Source organism: Rutidosis leptorrhynchoides, chromosome 5, assembly GCF_046630445.1.
Source record: "Rutidosis leptorrhynchoides isolate AG116_Rl617_1_P2 chromosome 5, CSIRO_AGI_Rlap_v1, whole genome shotgun sequence".
NCBI lineage: Eukaryota > Viridiplantae > Streptophyta > Magnoliopsida > Asterales > Asteraceae > Rutidosis > Rutidosis leptorrhynchoides.
In genome coordinates, this window is record NC_092337.1 from 149357687 (window position 1) to 149374161 (window position 16475).

Sequence of the window (16475 nt, forward strand, 5' to 3'; positions counted from 1 at the left end):
AATTGATATGATCTCATTAGTATGATGGAATGGTTGTTAGTTTTCATTTAAGGTTTTGCCAACTTAAACCGACGGATTCCTTCCGTTTGTGGTCAGTGTTCAATCAACACGGCACGTTGTTATTTAGTTAACTAAACTGATAACGAGGGTTAGGATTAGAGCTTAACTCACTAAATAACCTAGTACTTTACTGAGGATAACCTCCGAGGTATTGCTACCTTTCAATTATACGACCAAGTGACATATTTCTCACTGCTCAAAGAGAACTCCGAGAGTTCAGAGACAAGCAGGTCTGTGTAATTGGCTCATCCAACCATATCTACATCATTCTGAGCATAGTCTTAACATAAGCATAATTATCTTTCCCTAACCTAACACTGATATCTTGGTCAACATTTCCCTGATCTGCATACTCCGGATATCCTCCCACTTATTTACTTTTCTGCACTTAGGACTTTTAGCTAAAACCAACTACTATCTTTTATCCAGGTAATTTAACTAAAAGTCAATTATCCACTTGATCTTCAATTCGTTAATCCATAAAAAAACACGACACTAGGTTAACTTATGTAAAGACCCGTCCTAATCAATAAGAACGAATACAATAACATATGATTACATCGCGAGGTATTTGACCTCTATATGATACATTTTACAAACATTACATTCGTTTTAAAAGACAAACTTTCTTTACATCGAAAGTTGACAGGCTTGCATACCATTTCATAATATCCATCTATAAATGATCTAATCTGTCATTTACTTAATCATAATCTTTACTGAACTCAATGACTCGAATGCAACGTCTTTCAAAATATGCCATGAATGGCTCCAAGTAATATCCTTAAAATGAGCTAATGCACAGCGAAAGATTTCTTTAATACCTGAGAATAAACATGCTTTAAAGTGTCAACCAAAAGGTTGGTGAGTTCATTAGTTTAACATAAATAATCATTTCCATCATTTTAATCAGTGTTATAAAAGTCGGCCGACTTGGCCGACGCGTCGGCCGATGCGTCGTTTTTTTGGGTTCTCCGTTCCGTTTTTTGGAAAACGACTCAAAAGACAGTTATAGCTAAAAGTTCGGTCAAAGTCTGTCAAAGACGGTCAAAAATGATCAAAGTCAGTCAAATTTTCGTCAAGATTTGATATATTTTAAAATTATGGGTTGTTTTCATTTTTGGGGCCGCTCTTTTCTCTGTGTCCTTACTGATTATGTACTTGGTAACATTAATTGAGTTTGAAGTTTGATTCTTTTTAAATTCGAGTTCTTATTTAAGAAATTTATGGTACATAATCAACTATTTTATTTATATATATATATATATATATATATATATATATATATATATATATATATATATATATATATATATATAAGTATATATATATATATATATAAGTATATATTTAAGAAATTATTAATAAAGTCGACGTTGGTCAACGACCGATGCGTCCCCGACGCGTCCCCCGACTCGGCCGACGCGTCCTTTTTAGGTCTCGACCGATGCGTCCCCGACTCGCGACTTTTACAACCTTGATTTTAATAGACCACAAGAATTTCATTTCTATTTCTCATAAATATACGTCCCACGCATAGAGACAAAAATCATTCATATGGATTGAACACCTGGTAACCGACATTAACAAGATGCATATAAGAATATCTCCTATCATTTCGGGAAATCCTTCGGACATGATAAAAACGAATTCGAAGTACTAAAGCATCCGGTACTTTGGATGGGGTTCGTTAGGCCCAATAGATCTATCTTTAGGATTCGCGTCAATTAGGCGTGCACTAATTCTCAAAATCAGTGATGTTCCCTAATTCTTAGGCTACCAAGCAAAAATGGGCATATTCGGCTTCGATCATTCAACCATATAATGTAGTTTCGATTACTTGTGTCTATTTCGTAAAACATTTATAAAAGCGCATGTATTCTCAGTCCCAAAAATATATATTGCAAAAGCATTTAAAAAATGAGTAATGAAACTCACCATACTGTATTTTGTAGTAAAAATACATATGACGGCACTGGATAAGTGCAGGGTTGGCCTCGGATTCACGAACCTCTATCATTTATATATATATATATATATATATATATATATATATATATATATATATATATATATATATATATATATATATATATATATATATATATATATATATATATATATATATATATATATATATATATTAATACATATAACATTTAATTAACTAAGTTTACTTATATTTTATAATGTATTAAGTTTAATATCTTTATATATATAATTACATTAATACTCATAATATGTTATAATATATATTTTAATTAATGTAATAATAATAATATATTAGTTAATATATTAAAAAATGGTAGTTTGTAATATTAGTTATATTTATGTTACATGTAAAAATTATATTTTATATATAGAATATTTGTTGTAATAATAATAATAATAATAATACTAATGATATTCATAAAATTAATAATAATAGTAATTTTTATAAAAATAATAATAATGATAATAATAATACTTGTATTAATAATAAAAATGATAAAATTAATAATAATAATAATAATAATAATAATAATAATAATAATAATAATAATAATAATAATAATAATAATAATAATAATAATAATAATAATAATAATAATAATAATAATAATAATAATAAAAAAATATTACTAATATTACTACCTTGAGAAATAAGCTTTCCAAAAATAAAACGCCACAGCCCAAGTTCGAACCCGCGACCTCTCGTTCAAACCCAAAACTCCCTAACCACTCCTCTGTTCCTAATAATAATAAGGATCTAAGTTCTTTTAACCCTTAGTATCTGTTTCTATAATCTGCCTATCTTATCTTCGGCCCAACAGAAATTAAGAGATCTCGGCCCAATCAGCAAAATGAAAGACTTCGGCCCAACAATCATAAACATAACAGCCCAATACTCATACTTCAACCCAGTAAAATGAGTTCTACCGATTTGAAAGAAAAAATATATATATCGCTGCTAGTTTTTGAATTCATCATCATCTTTCCATCACCATCGAGACACCATAAACACCTTGTCAATATTACCTCATCCTTATCATCTTATCATAACCATGATCATGATCATAATCATATCATAATCATAATTATATCATAATCATAATCATAACATAATCATAATTATGACTATCATTGAATTCATTTTATCATCATCACCATAATCATCTACATAACATCTTTATCCTCTCATCGTATAACATCATATCATTATGTACTCATCATCATACATCATATTAACACACACTTCATCATGTACCATTTACTTTCTTCGATCACAGCTAAAACGAAGCAAAGAAAGGAAAGAAAATAGAAACAATCGCTAGCAGCTGGGGAACATTCCTGCCTAACAAATATAAACTCATCGGACCAAAAATAGTTTCCTAAGCCCAAGTTAAATTATCTAGACCCAACTATTACTTAGTCCAATCACTAAAACAACTACAGCCCAACTAAAAATCTGCATACCACTGAATCTGTTTTTGGGTTTCGTTTGATAATATGTCAACAGGAAAAAGATAAATTCGCTGGAAACCCTATCTACTCACTCTTACCTCATCATCCATTATCTATAATCAATCAGACAGATTGCCGACCATAAAGATAATGCTTTTGTATAAATAATTAAGTATGATCACTATATCACTGTCGACATTAAAGAATTCCTGTGGGGTTGTTAAAATTTGATAGTTGTATGCTCAAGTACACCACAATAATATAAAGGGATGTGAGTGATGTTTTCGTCAACTAAATAAAACAAGAACATTTAAATAGGGTAGCAGGTGACGATTTAGTTTTAATGGGTTTATGTTGGTTTAGTTTTGGTTCACTCGAAGAAGGCAGGAGTAAGTACACTAGTTGCAGGTTTGGTGGGGATGGGTTGCTCTTTTATTCGAACGTGAAGATGAATCCAAGCTGAACCGTAGTACTCGGACAGGTAACAAAAATATGTGGGTTTTATGGCTTTAGAAAATTGGTTCTCCAATGGTATTTGTTATGGTGAGGGTGGTGTTTGTTCACGATGGTTGATGTCGGTTGTAGGTGAAAGTGGTTGATGGTATTTTGCAGGGTGTCGGATGTGATAAGCAAGTGGGGTGTTCATGGTGTTTCAATAAGAAGTGAGAGAGAGGAATGGAGAGAGAAAATAAGGAGAAATGATACTTGTATCGAAAAGTTGCAGCTCGGTGATGATGGTTGTTCCATGATCTTGGGTGTTTGAAATGGTGGATAACGAATTATGTGGTCATGGTGTTCTTCAGTTTTTAACGAGTAAAATAGCAGCATAAATGATGCAGTAGCAGGGAGTGTATTGGCAGCAGTATAAGCGACTTATTGAAGGTTTGAGTTTGCTTTTGGTCCTGGTAACGAAACAGAAATAAATAGTTGCAGCAACAGTGGTGATCGATGGTTGGTGATGAAGGAGGTTTAAGGTGAGATTGTAGTGGTGGTTAATGGTAGTTTGGGTTGTTAGATGATGGTAATCGAAGGTAGTGTGAATGATATAATGAATCAAAATAGAAACGAAAAAATAAATAATGAGCAGGAGACGGTTATTGTGGTTGTACATCGGGTGATTATTGAAGATGGCAAGTAATGGTGTTCGATGGGTTTAAGGTGATGTTTGAATAGAAAGACATAAAACAGAAGTGGGTTTGATGGGTTGAGGAATTGGAACTACTCCATTGTAACATGAATTTATCGTTTATTATATGAGTATTCAGTCGACAAAATTTTTAAAGCAGACAAATATAAAATAGAAAAAGATTAAAAAAGATGAGATAGATTGATAATTGAATTTGGATTATGTTAGTCACTGATTTCCTGGTTCGTACGAGATTAGGAATTAAAGAATCAATTAAGCACAGTTGAAAGCTATTGATAATTGATTTGGTTTCCTCAATCATACGTATATGATCTTATATATTTATTATTACTAATTAATAATTTTAATTATAATAATCTAAATACAAATAATAATAATAATAATAATAATAATAATAATAATAATAATAATAATAATAATAATAATAATAATAATAATAATAATAATAATAATAATATTGATAATAATAAGAGTTGTAATAATAATAATAATACTGATACTAATATTAATATTAATATTATTAATAATAATGAAACTAATAATAATAATAATAATATTAGTATAGCATTTTATATTTTACTTATATAATAACATATATTGCATACTTAATATTTATACATATATATATATATATATATATATATATATATATATATATATATATATATATATATATATATATATATATATATATAGATATCATATATATATTCAAACTAATACATATATAATTATGTTTTAAATAACAAGTTTTATTATTTAGATAAATGTATTAATTATATATATATCAAATCAATTAAACTCAAAGTATAACATCATATATTTAATACTTTGTTATCGTTGAAAATTCATGTTCGAAATCATTTATATTCGATATACTCTCTATATTCAAAATAACAAGTTTAGGTTAAGTTACTAAATCACATAATAGATTATTAACATATTTAATTTAGAATACATAATTATATATATATATATATATATATATATATATATATATATATATATATATATATATATATATATATATATATATATGCATTTAAATTTATAATTAAAAGTTCGTGAATCGCTGAAAATAGTCAATGGTTAGATGATTTCATATGATAGTTTAAACATTTTGAGACTTGATTTAATAGGCTTTACTTATCATGTCGAATTCATATTAAGATTAAGTTTAAATTTGGTCGGAAATTTCCGGGTCGTCACAGTACCTACCCGTTAAAGAAATTTCGTCCCGAAATTTGAGTGGGATGGTCATGGCTGACAATAAGTATGTTTTCATGACGAGTATTGTGATAACCCGAAAATTTTTGACTTATTTAAACCAATTCTCTATACGATTTATTATTTTAACACGTTAAACAAAGTCTGTTAGATTGAGTCTCAAAATTTTAGAACTGTTTCATATATACAATTACCTTTGATTACTCTCGATGATTCATGAACAATTATATGTATATATATATATATATATATATATATATATATATATATATATATATATATATATATATATATGTACAAGTAAAAATCGACTTTCCTACAGTAAAACCCTATTTGCTACAGTAAAAATTAATTTGCTACAGTAAAACACTATTTGCTACAGTGAAACCGTATTTTGCTACAGTGCTACACTATTTGCTACAGTGATTTGCTACAGTAAACACTATTTGATGTCGACGAACTAGCAAATAAAAACGAAAAAGGCGGCCATGCGATCGCATGGCAAAAACACTGAAAACTCATGCGATCGCATGAGCTACAGTAAATCGAAAAGTAATATAAATACGCAGTTTGATCGACGAAGTTTATCATAATTATCTCTCAATATTTATATTAATATTATAATTATAATTTTAAATTTAAGTTTAATAATAATAAGGTATATACAAGGGTATTTTTAATTCGGGTTTCAAACCGTTTTAAGCTAAGGAAATATTGGGTATTGTTCGGGGTATTGTTCTTGAATCCAAGGTCAACCATAAAGTCGTCTACCATCATTACGTCTATGCAATTTGCCAACAATATTGAGTCTCAATATTGAACTGTGAGTTATAGTCTCCCTTTTTAAATACTTTAAATATTTTTAGGCTGAGAATACATGCAATTTATTTTAAACACGATAAGACACAAGTACATACTAAATTCTACACTGAGTTAAATCGAAAATCCCTTAGCTTTGGTAACTAGTAGCTGCCAGTACATAGGATATGGACTGGTGGGCGCGAATAATTGTATATGGATCCATAGGGCTTGACATCCCCGTCCGAGCTAGAGCGCTAGCCTTTTAACGGACGTATGTTATTTGAGTTTAAGACATGATGGTTTGTGTGTATTAAAATGAATGGGGTAATTATCACTATAGCATTAAGTTTAGTTACCAGGGTGCTCTGTTACGTAGAATCTATTGATAAACTTTTGATGAAATCTTGTGGTCTATCTTTATATATGTTTATGACTCGAGCAATTAAACCTATAATTCACCAACATTCTTGTTGACTTTTTAGCATGTTTTATTCTCAGGTCCTTAGAATGCTTCCGATGTGATGTGCTTGTTGCCTACATGGAGTCTCTCATGCTTTGTACAAAGTTTATTGCATTCAAAATAAAACTGCGTTGTGTAATAAATAATTGGACTGTGATGTCAACCTGTAAATTAAAGACTTATGTATTTCGGGGTTTTGCTTATACCTAAGCACTCGCCCACATGTTTATAACTTTCTATGTTTAGAAAGTCACTTATTTTAATGAATGCATTATTTTATCAAAACGTATCATATAGAGGTCAAAACCTCACTGTGGAATCAATGATTAACGTGCCGCGTCAATAGCGATTTTGACGGGTCGTTACAGTTGGTATCCGAGCTTGAGGTCATAGGGAACCAGAAATTACATTAGTGTGTTTAACTGGTAATTGTTAGGATGCATTAGTGAGTCTGGACTACGACCATATCTGTTTTTACTGATTTTTGCTTATTATTTGGTCAAAAACATTATATGTGATATATTTATATGCTAACGTAATTGTTGTTTCAATTATGTGATAGATGACTTCTTCTAATCCTATCATTTTGTACGACTCGGAATCGGACACTGAATCTATTCTATCCACAACTGAAAAAGGCGTTCCAATACCTATTAAAGAAGAAATTGTGTTAGCCGGGGAATCTCAACTCCCGGTAAACCCAGAGAAGGTTCCAGCTCCACCCAACTCTAGTTTTCCAGAGCCACAGTATCGTTGGCATGGACCCATGATCCCTGGAGTAAACGAGGATCGTCCATTTCTAAACAAATATGGACATTGGTCCAGATATACCGCCGACGGGCGGGTTGTGCCAATTACGCCTGGCAGATTTCGGTTCATGACCACCGGTACATATTCTCGCAGTTCGTCATCATATTCTCCTACACATGACTCAGACAGTTCGTCATCAGACGAGATCAGTAAGGAGGAGGATTTCACTAATGAAATAAAAGAGATCACTAAGGAGAAATTCCAACTTGCTATAGATAATAAAAATAACCACAATAATAAAAAGTCCTTAATTATTAAAAAGGAACGGGACCATTCGACCCGTAACCACCCTTATTGTATTAAACCCACTGAGGCAATGGGTACCTCAAAACCCCAACTAAAAATAAAATACACTGCCAGAATGTCTGTCGGACCATGTGCACACAAACAATTGGCAGAGAGAACCAAATGGGAAGAAGTTTCTGATAGTTCTGAATAAACGACCTCGCAACCATAAATCTTCCATGCGCTATCCTATTGCTTATGTGTGCTACTCTATCTTGTTATGTAGAATAATCATATGTAAAATATCGGTGTTGTATGGTATTGTATTATTTTGGTTTATTAATAATAAATGCATGGAATGATTATTTGTATTATTAATACTTTTTATTATTATTACATAATAACGTAGTAACTCGCTATAATTTTTCATAGTGGAATATTATTAGGATTTTAGTAGTTAATTCCTTGAACTAGCTATTATGTATGAACTTAACGGGTAGGTAATACCCTAGAAATAATTATAAAATGCTAATAAGAAGAAAAGGCTTTTATAATAATCGGTTCATATTATTAATATGCTACGATTAACTATTGACAACTCATTTTACCTATAATATTCTATATGATTAAATTATATCTGTTGTGTTTATTGAAGAAACATGTCTCAAATGTCGGATGCTGAGTTTGAGCAACTAGTCGAGAAACGTGTGAATGAAGGAATTGCTGCAGCCGAGGCAGCAAAAGCAACAGCCGAAGCAGCAGCCAAAGCAGCAGCCGTAAACACAAACTCACGAAATGGATGCTCATACAAAACTTTTCAAGGATGCAAACCACAGACGTTTAGTGGAACCGAGGGACCAGTCGGTCTAACCCGATGGTTTGAAAAGATGGAGTCCATTTTCAAAATCAGTAATTGTGCAAATGGAGACAAGTCAAAGTATGCTTCATGCACGTTGCAAGATGGTGCACTTACTTGGTGGAACAATTATGCTAAAGCAGAAGGAATAGATACGGCATATGATATCTCTTGGGAAGAACTGAAAAAGATGCTAATCGAGGAGTACTGTCCTCGAAACGAGATCAGAAAAATGGAATCTGAGTTACGTAATCTGAAGGTTATCGGCGCGAATCTCAATAACTATGAAAAGCGTTTCATGGAACTAGCCTTGTTGTGTCCCGAATTGGTGCCAAACGAGAAACGAAAGATAGAAATGTATATTGACGGTTTATCGATCAATATCAAAGGAAATGTTACATCGTCCAAACCGAATACGATGCAGGAAGCCATGACAATGGCACACCAACTCATAGACCAGATCACAGAGAGTTCGATTAAGGCACCAATTACTGAAGTCAAGACAACTGAAGGAAAGAGGAAATGGGAAGACTATAAGGGCAAAAGTACTCACCTGAAGAAACAAGAAGCTTTTAAAGGTAAACAAGATGGGGCAACTGCAAGTCCAAACTATAAGGGACCCCATCCGTTCTGCAAAAGATGTTACACACATCATGCAGGTTATTGCCAAGTGGTCTGTGATAAGTGCAACAAGAAAGGACATGTGGCGAAAGATTGTTATGCCACCGTTTCTGAAGTAAAGACAAAACCGACCGATGTCAAGAAATGTTTTGGATGCGGGAAGTCTGGTCACTTTATAAATCAATGCCCTGATAAGGAGAAGAACAAAGAACCCGCACGTGGAAGGGCATTTAATGTTAGTACCAGTGAAGCACGTGAGGATCGTAATCTTGTCACGGGTACGTTTACCGTTAATAATCAACTAGCTTCTATTATGTTTGATACGGGTGCTGATAGAAGTTATATGTGTAAAGACTTTAGTTCTAAACTAAAATGTGCATCATTACCTCTAGACGATAAATATACTATTGAATTAGCTAATGGTAAACTGATAAAAGCCGATAAAATTTGCCATGGTTGCGAAATGAATCTCGCTGGTGAAACCTTCAAAATTGATTTGATACCCGTAGAATTAGGAAGTTTTGACGTAATCGTTGACATGGATTGGATGTCCAAAACAAGAGCGGAAGTTATTTGCGCTGAGAAAGCAATTCGCATCCCTCGTAAGGATGAAATGTCATTAATGATTTATGGGGAGAAGAGCAACTCAAAGCTAAACTTTATCAGCTGTATGAAGGCCCAGAAACTTATAAGAAAAGGTTGTTATGCTATTCTGGCACACATAAAGAAGATCGATACTGAAGAAAGAAGCATTAATGACATGCCGATTGTAAGAGAATATCCCGGAGTATTTCCAGAAGAATTACCGGGGCTACCTCCACACAGATGTGTAGAATTCCAGATTGATCTCATACCTGGAGCTGCACCTGTAGCCCGATCTCCATATAGACTTGCACCTTCAGAAATGCAAGAATTACAAGACCAGTTGCAAGAATTATCCGACCGTGGATTTATTCGTCCTAGTTTTTCACCTTGGGGTGCTCCTATTCTGTTCGTCAAGAAGAAGGATGGATCTATGAGAATGTGCATAGATTACCGAGAATTAAAAAAATTAACGATCAAGAATCGGTACCCATTACCGAGGATTGATGATTTGTTTGATCAATTGCAAGGATCAAGTGTTTATTCTAAGATTGATCTAAGCTCCGGATATCATCAGCTGAGAGTGAAGGAAGAAGATGTTCCTAAAACCGCGTTCAGAACCCGTTACGGTCACTATGAGTTTCTAGTCATGCCTTTTGGATTAACTAATGTTCCAGCAGTATTCATGGATCTAATTAATCGCATCTGTATACCGTATTTAGACAAATTTGTCATTGTTTTTATCGACGACATATTGATTTACTCGAAGAACAAGGAAGAACATGAGCAACACTTAAGACTGGTACTGGAGATACTCAAGAAAGAAGAATTGTACGCAAAATTTTCGAAGTGTGATTTCTGGTTACAAGAAGTACAATTTTTGGGCCATGTTGTCAGTAAACATGAAATTAAAGTTGACCCCGCCAAGATCGAAGCCATTAGTAAATGGGAAACCCCGAAGACTCCAACACAAATTCGCCAATTCTTAGGTCTTGCTGGTTACTACCGAAGATTCATTCAAGATTTCTCTAGAATAGCCAAACCCTTAACTGCATTGACTCAAAAGGGAAAGAAGTATGATTGGTCCACGGAACAAGAATCCTCATTCCAGTTATTAAAGAAGAAGTTAATGTCAGCACCCATTTTGTCATTACCGGAAGGAAATGATGATTTCGTGATCTATTGTGACGCTTCGCGCCAAGGTTTAGGATGTGTATTAATGCAACGCACAAAAGTTATCGCATATGCCTCACGACAACTAAAAATTCATGAAAAGAACTATACGACGCACGATTTGGAACTTGGAGCAGTAGTTTTTGCACTCAAAATATGGAGACACTACCTATATGGCACCAAGTGTACAGTGTACACTGACCATAAGAGTCTTCAGCATATTTTTGATCAAAAACAACTCAATATGAGGCAACGTCGCTGGGTAGAGTTGTTAAACGATTACGATTGTGAAATCCGTTACCACCCCGGAAAGGCTAATGTTGTAGCTGATGCCCTAAGTCGAAAAGAAAGAGTAAAACCTCTTAGTGTCCGAGCTTTGAATATTACAATTCGTACTGATCTCACAAAGCAAATTCAAGCAGCACAGTTAGAGGCTTTAAAAGAAGAAAATGAAAAAGGTGAAATGAGCAGAGGGTTAGAAAAACAGCTTGAAGTAAAAGCCGATGGAACCCTGTATTTTGCTGATAGGATATGGGTACCAAAACATGGTAATCTAAGGCAACTAGTACTGGATGAAGCACATAAAACGAGGTACTCAATTCACCCAGGAAATGGGAAAATGTACCACGATCTCAAGAAGTTTTATTGGTGGCCTAATATGAAGACAGAAATTGCTACTTATGTAAGCAAATGTTTGACGTGTGCAAAGGTCAAAGCTGAGCACCAAAAGCCGTCAGGATTACTGCAATAACCAGAAATTCCGCAGTGGAAATGGGAAAGAATAACCATGGATTTCATTATGAAATTGTCATGGACTACAAGTAGTCATGATACTATTTGGGTGATAGTTGATCGTCTAACTAAATCAGCTCACTTTCTACCAATAAAGGAGACAGACAGTATGGAGAAATTAGCACGCCTATATTTGAAGGAAGTACTTTCCAGGCATGGTGTACCTATCTCCATCATATCTGATTGCGACACCCGATTCACATCACGTTTCTGGCAGTCATTACAAAAAGCATTGGGAATTCGATTAGATATGAGCACCGCTTATCACCCACAGACAGATGGTCAAAGTGAAAGAATAATACAAACATTGGAAGACATGTTACGGGCATGCGTGATTGACTTTGGAACCAGTTGGGATCGACACTTACCGTTGGCAGAATTTTCATACAATAACAGCTATCATACGAGCATCAACGCAGTGCCATTTGAAGCACTTTACGGTAGAAAGTGCAGATCTCCTATATGTTGGAGTGAAGTAGGAGAAAGACAACTTACTGGACCAGAAATTATTCACGAAACCACCGAAAAGATCATTCAAATACAACATCAATTGAAAACGGCCATGAGTCGCCAAAAGAGTTATGCTGATGTAAGAAGAAAACCACTAGAATTTCAAGTGGGCGACACAGTCATGTTAAAAGTGTCACCCTGGAAAGACGTTGTACGATTCGGTAAACGAGGAAAGCTAAGTCCTAGGTACGTAGGACCCTTTGAAATCACCGAAAGAATTGGAGCAGTTGCTTATCGATTAAAGCTACCGCAAGAACTTAGTAGTGTTCATGACACATTTCACGTGTCAAATTTGAAGAAATGTTTAGCTGAAGAGGATGTCATAATTCCTCATGACGAAATACGAATCAATGATAAACTCCACTTTGTCGAAGAACCTATTGAAATCATGGACCGTGAGGTCAAACAATTAAAACAAAGCAAAATACCGATAGTTAGGGTTCGTTGGAATGCAAGACGAGGACCCGAGTTTACTTGGGAACGTGAAGATCAAATGAAGCAAAAGTATCCACATTTGTTCACTGATATCGCTCATGAAACAGGTACTACTCAAAATTTCGGGACGAAATTTTCTTTAACGGGGAAGTACTGTGATGACCCGAAAATTTTTGACTTATTTAAACCAATTCTCTATACGATTTATTATTTTAACACGTTAAACAAAGTCTGTTAGATTGAGTCTCAAAATTTTAGAACTGTTTCATATATACAATTACCTTTGATTACTCTCGACGATTCATGAACAATTATATGTATATATATATATATATATATATATATATATATATATATATATATATATATATATATATATATATATATATATATATATATATGTACAAGTAAAAAATGACTTTCCTACAGTAAAACCCTATTTGCTACAGTAAAAATTAATTTGCTACAGTAAAACACTATTTGCTACAGTGAAACCGTATTTTGCTACAATGCTACAGTGAAAACGACTTGCTACAGTGATTTGCTAATAATAATAAGGATCTAAGTTCTTTTAACCCTTAGTATCTGTTTCTATAATCTGCCTATCTTATCTTCGGCCCAACAGAAATTAAGAGATCTCGGCCCAATCAGTAAAATGAAAGACTTCGGCCCAACAATCATAAACATAACAGCCCAATACTCATACTTCGACCCAGTAAAATGAGTTCTACCGATTTGAAAGAAAAAAAATCTATATCGCTGCTAGTTTTTGAATTCATCATCATCTTTCCATCACCATCGAGACACCATAAACACCTTGTCAATATTACCTCATCCTTATCATCTTATCATAACCATGATCATGATCATAATCATATCATAATCATGATCATAATCATATCATAATCATAATTATATCATAATCATAATCATAACATAATCATAATCATGACTATCATTGAATTCATTTTATCATCATCACCATAATCATCTACATGACATCTTTATCCTCTCATCGTATAACATCATATCATTATGTACTCATCATCATACATCATATTAACACACGCTTCATCATGTACCATTTACTTTCTTCGATCACAGCTAAAACGAAGCAAAGAAAGGAAAGAAAATAGAAACAATCGCTAGCAGCTGGGAACGTTCCTGCCTAACAAATATAAACTCATCGGACCAAAAGCAGTTTACTAAGCCCAAGTTAAATTATCTAGACCCAACTATTACTTAGTCCAATCACTAAAACAACTACGGCCCAACTAAAAATCTGCACACCACTGAATCTGTTTTTGGGTTTCATTTGATAATATGTCAACAGGAAAAAGATAAATTCGCTGGAAACCCTATCTCCTCACTCTTACCTCATTATCCATTATCTATAATCAATCAGACAGATTGCCGACCATAAAGATAATGCTTTTGTATAAATAATTAAGTATGATCACTATATCACTATCGACATTAAAGAATTCCTGTGGGGTTGTTAAAATTTGATAGTTGTATGCTCAAGTACACCACAATAATATAAAGGGATGTGAGTGATGTTTTCGATCAACTAAATAAAACAAGAACATTTAAATGGGGTAGCAGGTGACGATTTGGTTTTAATGGGTTTGTGTTGGTTTAGTTTTGGTTCACTTGAAGAAGGCAGGAGTAAGTACACTAGTTGCAGGTTTGGTGGGGATGGGTTGCTATTTTATTCGAACGTGAAGATGAATCCAAGCTGAACCGTAGTACTCGGACAGGTAACAAAAATATGTGGGTTTTATGGCTTTAGAAAATTGGTTCTCCAATGGTATTTGTTATGGTGAGGGTGGTGTTTGTTCACGATGGTTGATGTCGGTTGTAGGTGAAAGTGGTTGATGGTATTTTGCAGGGTGTCGGATGTGATAAGCAAGAGGGGTGTTCATGGTGTTTTAATAAGAAGTGAGAGAGAGGAATGGAGATAGCAAATAAGGAGAAATGATACTTGTATCGAAAAGTTGCAGCTCGGTGATGATGGTTGTTCCATGATCTTGGGTGTTTGAAATGGTGGATAACGAATTATGTGGTCATGGTGTTCTTCAGTTTTTAACGAGTAAAATAGCAGCATAAATGATGCAGTAGCAGGGAGTGTATTGGCAGCAGTATAAGCGACTTATTGAAGGTTTGAGTTTGCTTTTGGTCCTGGTAACGAAACAGAAATAAATAGTTGTAGCAACAGTGGTGATCGATGGTTGGTGATGAAGGAGGTTTAAGGTGAGATTGTAGTGGTGGTTAATGATAGTTTGGGTTGTTAGATGATGGTAATCGAAGGTAGTGTGAATGATATAATGAATCGAAATAGAAACGAAAAAATAAACAATGAGCAGGAGACGGTTATTGTGGTTGTACATCGGGTGATTATTGAATATGGCAAGTAATGGTGTTCGATGGGTTTAAGGTGATGTTTGAATAGAAAGACATAAAACAGAAGTGGGTTTGATGGGTTGAGGAATTGGAACTACTCCATTGTAACATGAATTTATCGTTTATTATATGAGTATTCAGTCTACAAAATTTTTAAAGCAGACAAATATAAAATAGAAAAAGATTAAAAAAGATGAGATAGATTGATAATTGAATTTGGATTATGTTAGTCACTGATTTCCTGGTTCGTACGAGATTAGGAATTGAAGAATCAATTAAGCACAGTTGAAAGCTATTGATAATTGATTTGGTTTCCTCAATCATACGTATATGATCTTATATATTTATTATTACTAATTAATAATAATAATAATAATAATAATAATAATAATAATAATAATAATAATAATAATAATAATAATAATAATAATAATAATAATAAAAATAATAATAATAATAATAATATTGATAATAATAATAATAATATTGATAATAATAAGAGTTGTAATAATAATAATAATACTGATACTAATATTAATATTAATATTATTAATAATAATGAAACTAATAATAATAATAATATTAGTATAGCATTTTATATTTTACTTATATAATAACATATATTGCATATTTAATATTTATATATATATATATACATATATATATATATATATATATATATATATATATATATATATATATATATATATATATATATATATATATATATATATATATATATATATCATATATATATATATATATTCAAACTAATACATATATAATTATGTTTTAAATAACAAGTTTTATTATTTAGATAAATGTATTAATTATATATATATCAAATCAATTAAACTCAAAGTATAACATCATATATTTAATACTTTGTTATCGTTAAAAATTCATGTTCGAAATCATTTATATTCGAT